This window comes from Salvelinus fontinalis, chromosome 30 (assembly GCF_029448725.1).
Source record: "Salvelinus fontinalis isolate EN_2023a chromosome 30, ASM2944872v1, whole genome shotgun sequence".
Classification (NCBI taxonomy): domain Eukaryota; kingdom Metazoa; phylum Chordata; class Actinopteri; order Salmoniformes; family Salmonidae; genus Salvelinus; species Salvelinus fontinalis.
The window spans coordinates 29,108,751-29,115,774 of record NC_074694.1 but is presented as its reverse complement, the minus strand read 5'-3'; the positions used below and the strand labels follow the sequence as shown (position 1 = coordinate 29,115,774).

At 44.7% G+C, this 7,024-nt stretch overlaps 1 pseudogene; it reads left to right on the top strand.

Moving 5' to 3' along the window:
• The first annotated feature begins 384 nt into the window (after positions 1 to 384).
• On the top strand, positions 385 to 6,389 carry LOC129828504 (zinc finger CCCH domain-containing protein 7B-like; annotated as a pseudogene).
• Positions 6,390 to 7,024: the final 635 nt, after the last annotated feature.

Below are 7,024 nucleotides of genomic sequence, written 5' to 3'. Positions count from 1 at the left end.
TAACGCGCTGCTCGTCGGTGAAGTTGTGGAACTTCATAACCACTGGCCGTGGGCGCTGGTTGGGACCGGGTATCGGTGCTTGAGAGCGATGGGCTCTGTCCAGCTTCACATGACCAGCCTTAGTGTCCATTTGTAATAGTCAGGGATCCATTCCTCAAACAATTTTACTGAACGTGTCCCTTCAGAATTTTCCGGGAGCCCCACAACCCGAATATTGCATCTGCGTCCTCGATTATCCAAGTCGTCAATGTGCTCCGCCATTTCGCGCACCTGTTTCTCAAGTGCTTTCATCTTAGTGTCCATAGATGTAGTTGAAGCTTCCACTGTAGCAATTCTTCCTTCCGCCTCATCGACACGTTTGACCACCCTCTGTAACTCAGCTGAATGGCCTGCTATTGCTTCCAAGACCGTTCTTATCTTAACATCGATCACTTTAGTAATGTTGTCCGGCATCTTTTGAATCACCAGGTCCATTGTGCCTGGATCCGCAACGGTGTTAGCTTCGCTAACGTAAGCTAGCTCCTCCTGCACATCTACAGGGATAGTGATTTTGGTCGAGTTCTTAGTAGTTCTGCTGGGCATGTTGTCCCAGATTTTTGAGAAATAACCGTCAAGACTCATTGCAGGATAACTTATTTAGCCAATTCTACCACTTTTTCAAGCTAGAAGATTAATGAAAGAATATAAATTTATGAATGCCACAGGAGCTCGCTGAAACACAGAGTTCTCTCTATGGCGCCATTTTGTCCCCCTCCTGTAATTTGCTTTCTAATGATCATGATCTTTTCCTCAAAGAAGTTCAAGAATTTATTACTGCTGAAGTGAAAGCCATCCTCACTTGGGGAATGCTGCTTTTTAGTTAGCTTTGCGATAGTATCAAAAAGAAATGTCGGATTGTTCTTATTTTCCTCAATTAAGTTGGAAAAATAGGATGATCGAGCAGCAGTGAGGGCTTTTCGATACTGTACGGTACTCTCTTTCCAAGCTAGTCGGAAGACTTCCAGTTTGGTGTGGCACCATTTCCGTTCCAATTTTCTGGAAGCTTGCTTCAGAGCTAGGGTATTTTCTGTATACCAGGGAGCTAGTTTCTTATGACAAATGTTTTTAGTTTTTAGGGGTGCAACTGCATCTAGGGTATTGCGCAAGGTTAAATTGAGTTCCTCAGTTAGGTGGTTAACTGATTTTTGTCTTCTGACGTCCTTGGGTAGGCAGAAGGAGTCTGGAAGGGCATCAAGGAATCTTTGTGTTGTCTAAGAATTTATAGCACGACTTTTGATGCTCCTTGGTTGGGGTCTGAGCAGATTATTTGTTGGATTGCAAACGTAATAAAATGGTGGTCCGATAGTCCCGAAACCCACTGGCTGCCACCCACGAGTTCAGACAGGCTTGCAATGCCTGTTTCAACCGAATAGGTACAAGGCTACCTTGACCATTCTCTTACCCCTCCAGAATATGTTACGTTGAGGATTTATTTTATACTAAGCAGTGGCTACCTTGACCATTCTCTTACCACTCCAGAATATGTTACGTTGAGGATTTATTTTATACTAAGCAGTTTTAAGTCAATGTTGTCTGTTAAGTCAATGTCTGCATAATTGCACCTTGTGGGATGAATAAAGTATTTTGAATAAAAATTAATTGAATGGTAAGTCCCCCTACTCTTCTCTCTGCAGGTTTGCGGGATTTGGACTACCAGTACCAGGCGGAAGCGGCTCACAGCTGTAAGAGGGACCTGCTGCTGTCTCGCCTTAAGAACAAAGAAGATCCCACCTGGAACAGGGTCAGGCCTCGCCCCACCAGAAATAACTTCCTGGGGGCCTTTGTGCTCTGCAAAGGTACGTACAGTACAGGTCTCAAAAGTTTTAGAACACCTACTCATTGCAGGGTTTTTCTTTATTTGTACTATTTTCTACATTGTAGAATAATAGTGAAGACATCAAAACAATGAAATAACACATATGGAATAATGTAGTAACCAAAAAAGTGTGAAAGAAATCAAAATAATGTTAAATTTGAGATTCTTCAAAGTAACCACCCTTTGCCTTGATGACAGTTTTGCACACTCTTGGAATTCTCTCAACCAGCTTCACCTGGAATGCTTTTCCAACCGTCTTCAACAGTCTTGAACGAGTTCCCACATGCTGAGCACGTGTTGGCTGCTTTTTCTTCACTCTGCCGTTCAACTCATTACAAACCATCTCAATTGGTTTGGGTTGAGGTCGGATGATTGTGGAGGCCAGGTCATCTGATGCAGCACTCCAGCCCTCTCCTTGGTCAAATAACCCTTACACAGCCTGAAGGTGTGTTTTGGGTCATTGTTCTGTTGAAAAACAAATGATAGTCCCACTAAACGCAAACCAGATGGGATGGCGTATCGCTGCAGAATGCTGTGGTAGCCATGCTGGTGAAGTGTGCCTTGAATTCTAAATAAATCAGAGACAGTGTCACCAGCACATGCATGTTCTCTTACTAAAATAATCACAGAAGTGCTGGCAGTAGTTTTAATGTTGCTTAAACAGAATTTGCCATCAGTGATAGTAAATATTATGTACTCTCTACCTCATACCTCTTTCCTGCTCCTCCTCTGTCTCCCTGAAGAGGTCCAGGAGGGCAAGGAATGCCAGTACGGGAGAACTGCACGTTTGCCTACTGCCAGGAGGAAATAGACCTGTGGACCCAGGAGAGGAAGGGAGCTCTGAGAAGGAAGCTGCTGTTTGACCCGCTGGGCAGCACCGAGAGACGGGCACTTAGCGTCACACGCCTGCTGCAACTGCTCATGGGCATGTTCATGTTCCTCTGTGAGGTAGGGTGTGATGCACATAGACCTCCACATGGTGAACTTTGCAGTATTCTGTATGTACACACACACTCCGTTTCGCTCTCTCTCCCTCTCTGCAGGAATGTTTTGACAGTAAGCCTCGCATCATCAGCAAGCGCAACAAAGAGAACTTGGCTGTCTGCTCAAACCCCACTGCCCGGCATCCCTTTGATGATAACAAGTGAGTCTCCTAGACCTTTCTGTACTTTTCCGTCGTCCTCCTTCTGTCCTTCATTGTATCAGATCCAAGTAAGCACTTTGTCTTGGTATAATGGATTCTAAATCCAATTTCCCTCAGACAATATTCAAGTCAGCTATTTGCACCCTGTCCCCTTCTGCCCTCTCCTTCTCTCTCCTCCTCCATCTCTCCCCCCTCTCTCATCCTTGTTTTCTCAGGTGCCTAGTGCATGTGGTGTGTTCTGCCAACGTCTACTATAGTAAGGTGCGCCCGCTGCACCCCCTCTGCCAGTTTGACATATGTCGCCACGAGGTGCGTTACGGCTGCCAGCGCGAGGACAGCTGCTCCTTTGCCCACTCCGTCATAGAACTCAAGTACTGGATGCAGCAGCAGGACACCGGTATAGAAGTACTCATTTGTTTGCAAGCATGGCTGCACACACAGACACACTCCATGAAGGATTGCAGCAAAATAACCAAAGTTCACGCTATCATCTGTTACTTTGTGTGTCTTAACTTCCCTCTCTCTCCCAGGTATCACCCATGAAGAGATGGTACAGAAGTCCAAGAGGCAATGGTACAGGCTAGAGCAAAATGCTCAGAAACAGAAGGTGAGCATGAGATGCCCTTGTCTCCTAATACAATAGATCATTTGGGTTATTGTTTTAAGGGCCTGATTTACAAAATCTCTCTCACTCATGCTCTCAGCCTGTGCACGTCACACACCAGAGCTGTAGTGGAGGGGTGGGGGGAATAGGGGGAGTGGGAGACAACCTCAGGGGTGGAGGGGATGGCAGGGGGTGAAAACTGAAGATGAAGTTTGTTTGTGGCCAGTGCTGGAGGGATGGACAGGTCCACGAACCAGACAAGGCCCTCAAGTACTGCACGACAGGTGAGAGACTATATCAAACTGACATCTGCACTCATGGTAAGTGCTGAAGTTCTCGTGTCAATATGAGGCTGCAGGGGCTACCATCTGTTTCATGACCAGGCCTGAACTGATAATTAATAGGATAAAAGGAATGTTAAAGAAATAGGCCCATTAAAGGATTAACTCTATAGAAATGCATAATACCTTGTTCTGAATGGTCAATTTCACTAACTTGATGATTGTAGTCCATAGTCATGTTCTTTTCTCCCTCTTTCTCCCGCCCATCTCTCATCTCTCTTCCTCATCTGTCATCCCCTTTCCCCCTCTCTCCAGCTGGACTAAGGAGCATTGGCTATTGCTGATGAAGTCTTTTGAGAAAAAGAAGTGGGTCGTTGTGCGGCCGCTTCCCTTCTCCCGTGCATACCCACAGCAGTATGACGTAAGTCCATCCCCCTTCTCTATCCCTCCATCACTCACTCTTTTCTCCCTTCCCCTCTCTCATACACAGTCACACCCACATAAGTATGAACTGAGCCACCCCTCTCTACTAATTTTCTCCATCCCTCCCTCCCCTCGGGGTCTGTTTTAATCTCTCCAATCAGGCAATCATTTCCAGCAGACCTCTCACATGCTGAATACAGCTGATGTTGTTTACAGCTCTCCTCCTCTCGTCTTTACATCTATAGGCAGCTTGGCCTTTGTTCCACAGTAGGTTAGCTATCTGTCTTGCTACTACTTGTGAAGGAAAAGGGTTTCTGTAAAGAAGGGCCAGTATTTCAGCATCCGTTTCAATTGTGTTTTGACATCCGATTATAAGGATTGTCAAATAAAATCACAGGAAAATATACAATCAGGACATGCAGTGCAGTAATAAAGCAGTCTCCCTCGATGTGTGTCCATGTGATGAAGCAGAAGAAGTGCCACTGACATCGGGAACTGTTCCTTCGCCCACAGTCTGGAAGAGAGGGACGTTTGGATGTACATGAAGAAAAACAGCTGTAAGATTCTGTCTTTGTTGCTTTTCCTCTCATTATTTTCCTCTTTTTGTGTGTGTCATGGCCAAACAAATAATGTATTTACAGTGTATTTGTTTGCGACGCTAATCCCTGTCCCCTCCTGTCCACAGTGAGGGACATGCAGCAGATGTATGACATGTGGCTCAGGCTGACCAGTCAGAATAGACTCACTGATGCAAGCCTTATGGCCCTGCCTCTGGAGGAGAAATGGGTTTCCATGCCGACAGATTACACTGAGTCATTGGTGTGTGGCTTAAGTCATAGGGGGGTGGGGTACTAAGGTAACATGGAACTATTTTAAGATGGTCATTAGCTATTTGATTTGGAATTTTACGACCCCTTTAGGGATCCCCCAAAAATAAAAATACAGGATTTGATCAAATATTGAATTTGGCCTTTACTACTATAGCCCATATAAACACATTGAGTAACACATTCATAAATGGCAAAAAAGACAGTCAAAAAATAAATCATAAGGTTTTGAAGTGCATGTCCTATATCTAGGAGATATGAGAAAGCTCAGGAAATATTAAAGTTTTTTGGGACACATTTAATCCCTTATTTTTGTTGGCACAACTACCTCCTTTCTTCCATTCCTTTTTGTATGGGTTACCGTCAGACGACACTTGTGAGAGTCTCCCCTTTCCATAGAGTGGAATAATAGTTTCTAGGCCAAACCGTTCGGACGCTACATAGGTTTTTGTGAGATTCCTCATGGTCTGACAAACAAGGCTATAGCTCGGCCATCTTCTGCAGATGCTCAAGGCCGACATGGGCGGATACAGTGGATTGAGACGCAGCCCGTGCAAAAAAACTGATAGCTCCAGCTTAAACTGATGGATTTTGATGGGGATTTTTTTATGTTACTTAGATTTGATTCACGGCTGTGTCAGGAGACTCCTTAAGGATTAAAAACAAGTGGTATATTTCTATACTAGCCTTTTCTGATGTTGGATGTGGAGAGACCATTTTGTGTGTGTCAGTCTGGGCGGAGGTTGTCAGAAGGAGGAGATATGTGAGTGTTGTCAGGCTGAGGAGGAGCTGGCCCTGGAGCTGTGGATAAGTGACCCTGCTCCCACTACACCAGAGACCAGCTACAGTACCTACCACCTGTGACGAGAGTCTGAATGCAAACACAGACACTCCCCTTACAGTGCGACAAACTGCTGATGCAACAGGCACCGCCTTGTGCGACGCACACAGAAAGTAATGTATAAGAAAATGCGCGTCCATAATCTGAGGGGTTTGACTAAGGTTTGGCTGTTATTAACTTCAATCTGAACCTCATTGCATTTCTAGCACGCTGCAGATGTCACTGTACTGGACGTGTCTGCCCTTCCCATATATTACAGCCCTAAAAGTTGCCCCTTTACAAATACGGAGTGGCTGCATGGGCGAATTCTCTTGATGCCTCTTCGCGATCGCTTAACAAATTAGGCTACAAAATATATATATTTTTGAAATGTTCCTTCAAATCGCTGCGGGGTTTTTATTTCAGCTGTTCAGAAATGAGGTAGAGAAATGCACAGAACGTGTTCAGGTTGTTTAGCTCTGGGGAAGAGGTGTCTAAGGGGGTGAAACTGGGCAGTCACTCAGCCTTACAAATATATGTTGCTAGGGACAAACCTCTTCAACCAAATCCTACCCTCCTTTCCTTGTAGGAACGTAGAAAGATGGAGAGTGAAATAGGACAGAAATTGTGAGTACGCCATTTTGTTTGTCCATGGTAGTTAGTGCTTCACTCTATTTGTCTGCCATATTGGTAGAGGACTATGAATGTAAAGCCAGTCAATGCCATAATGAGAACGCCATCAAATGATATATGGTTGTGGAATGTATTCGGAATACACAAGACAAATCTTATATAACATTTAAAATGAACCTCTACCCCACCTATCCTCCCCTTTATTGATAGAAATTGAATAGCAGTCTTTTCGTTACATAAGCAAGCCAGGCAGCCCAACCTGTGGCCAGCACTGACATGTACACGCATTCACATACGTATGCACTGAGCAGGCTCAGAATGGAACAGTGTTTCATAATATGGCATTGACATTGGAGGACTATAGATGACCATGTAATAAGGGCATTAGATATATTTAGAATAATCTGGGTTTTATTACCCGAACTGCAGTAAATATG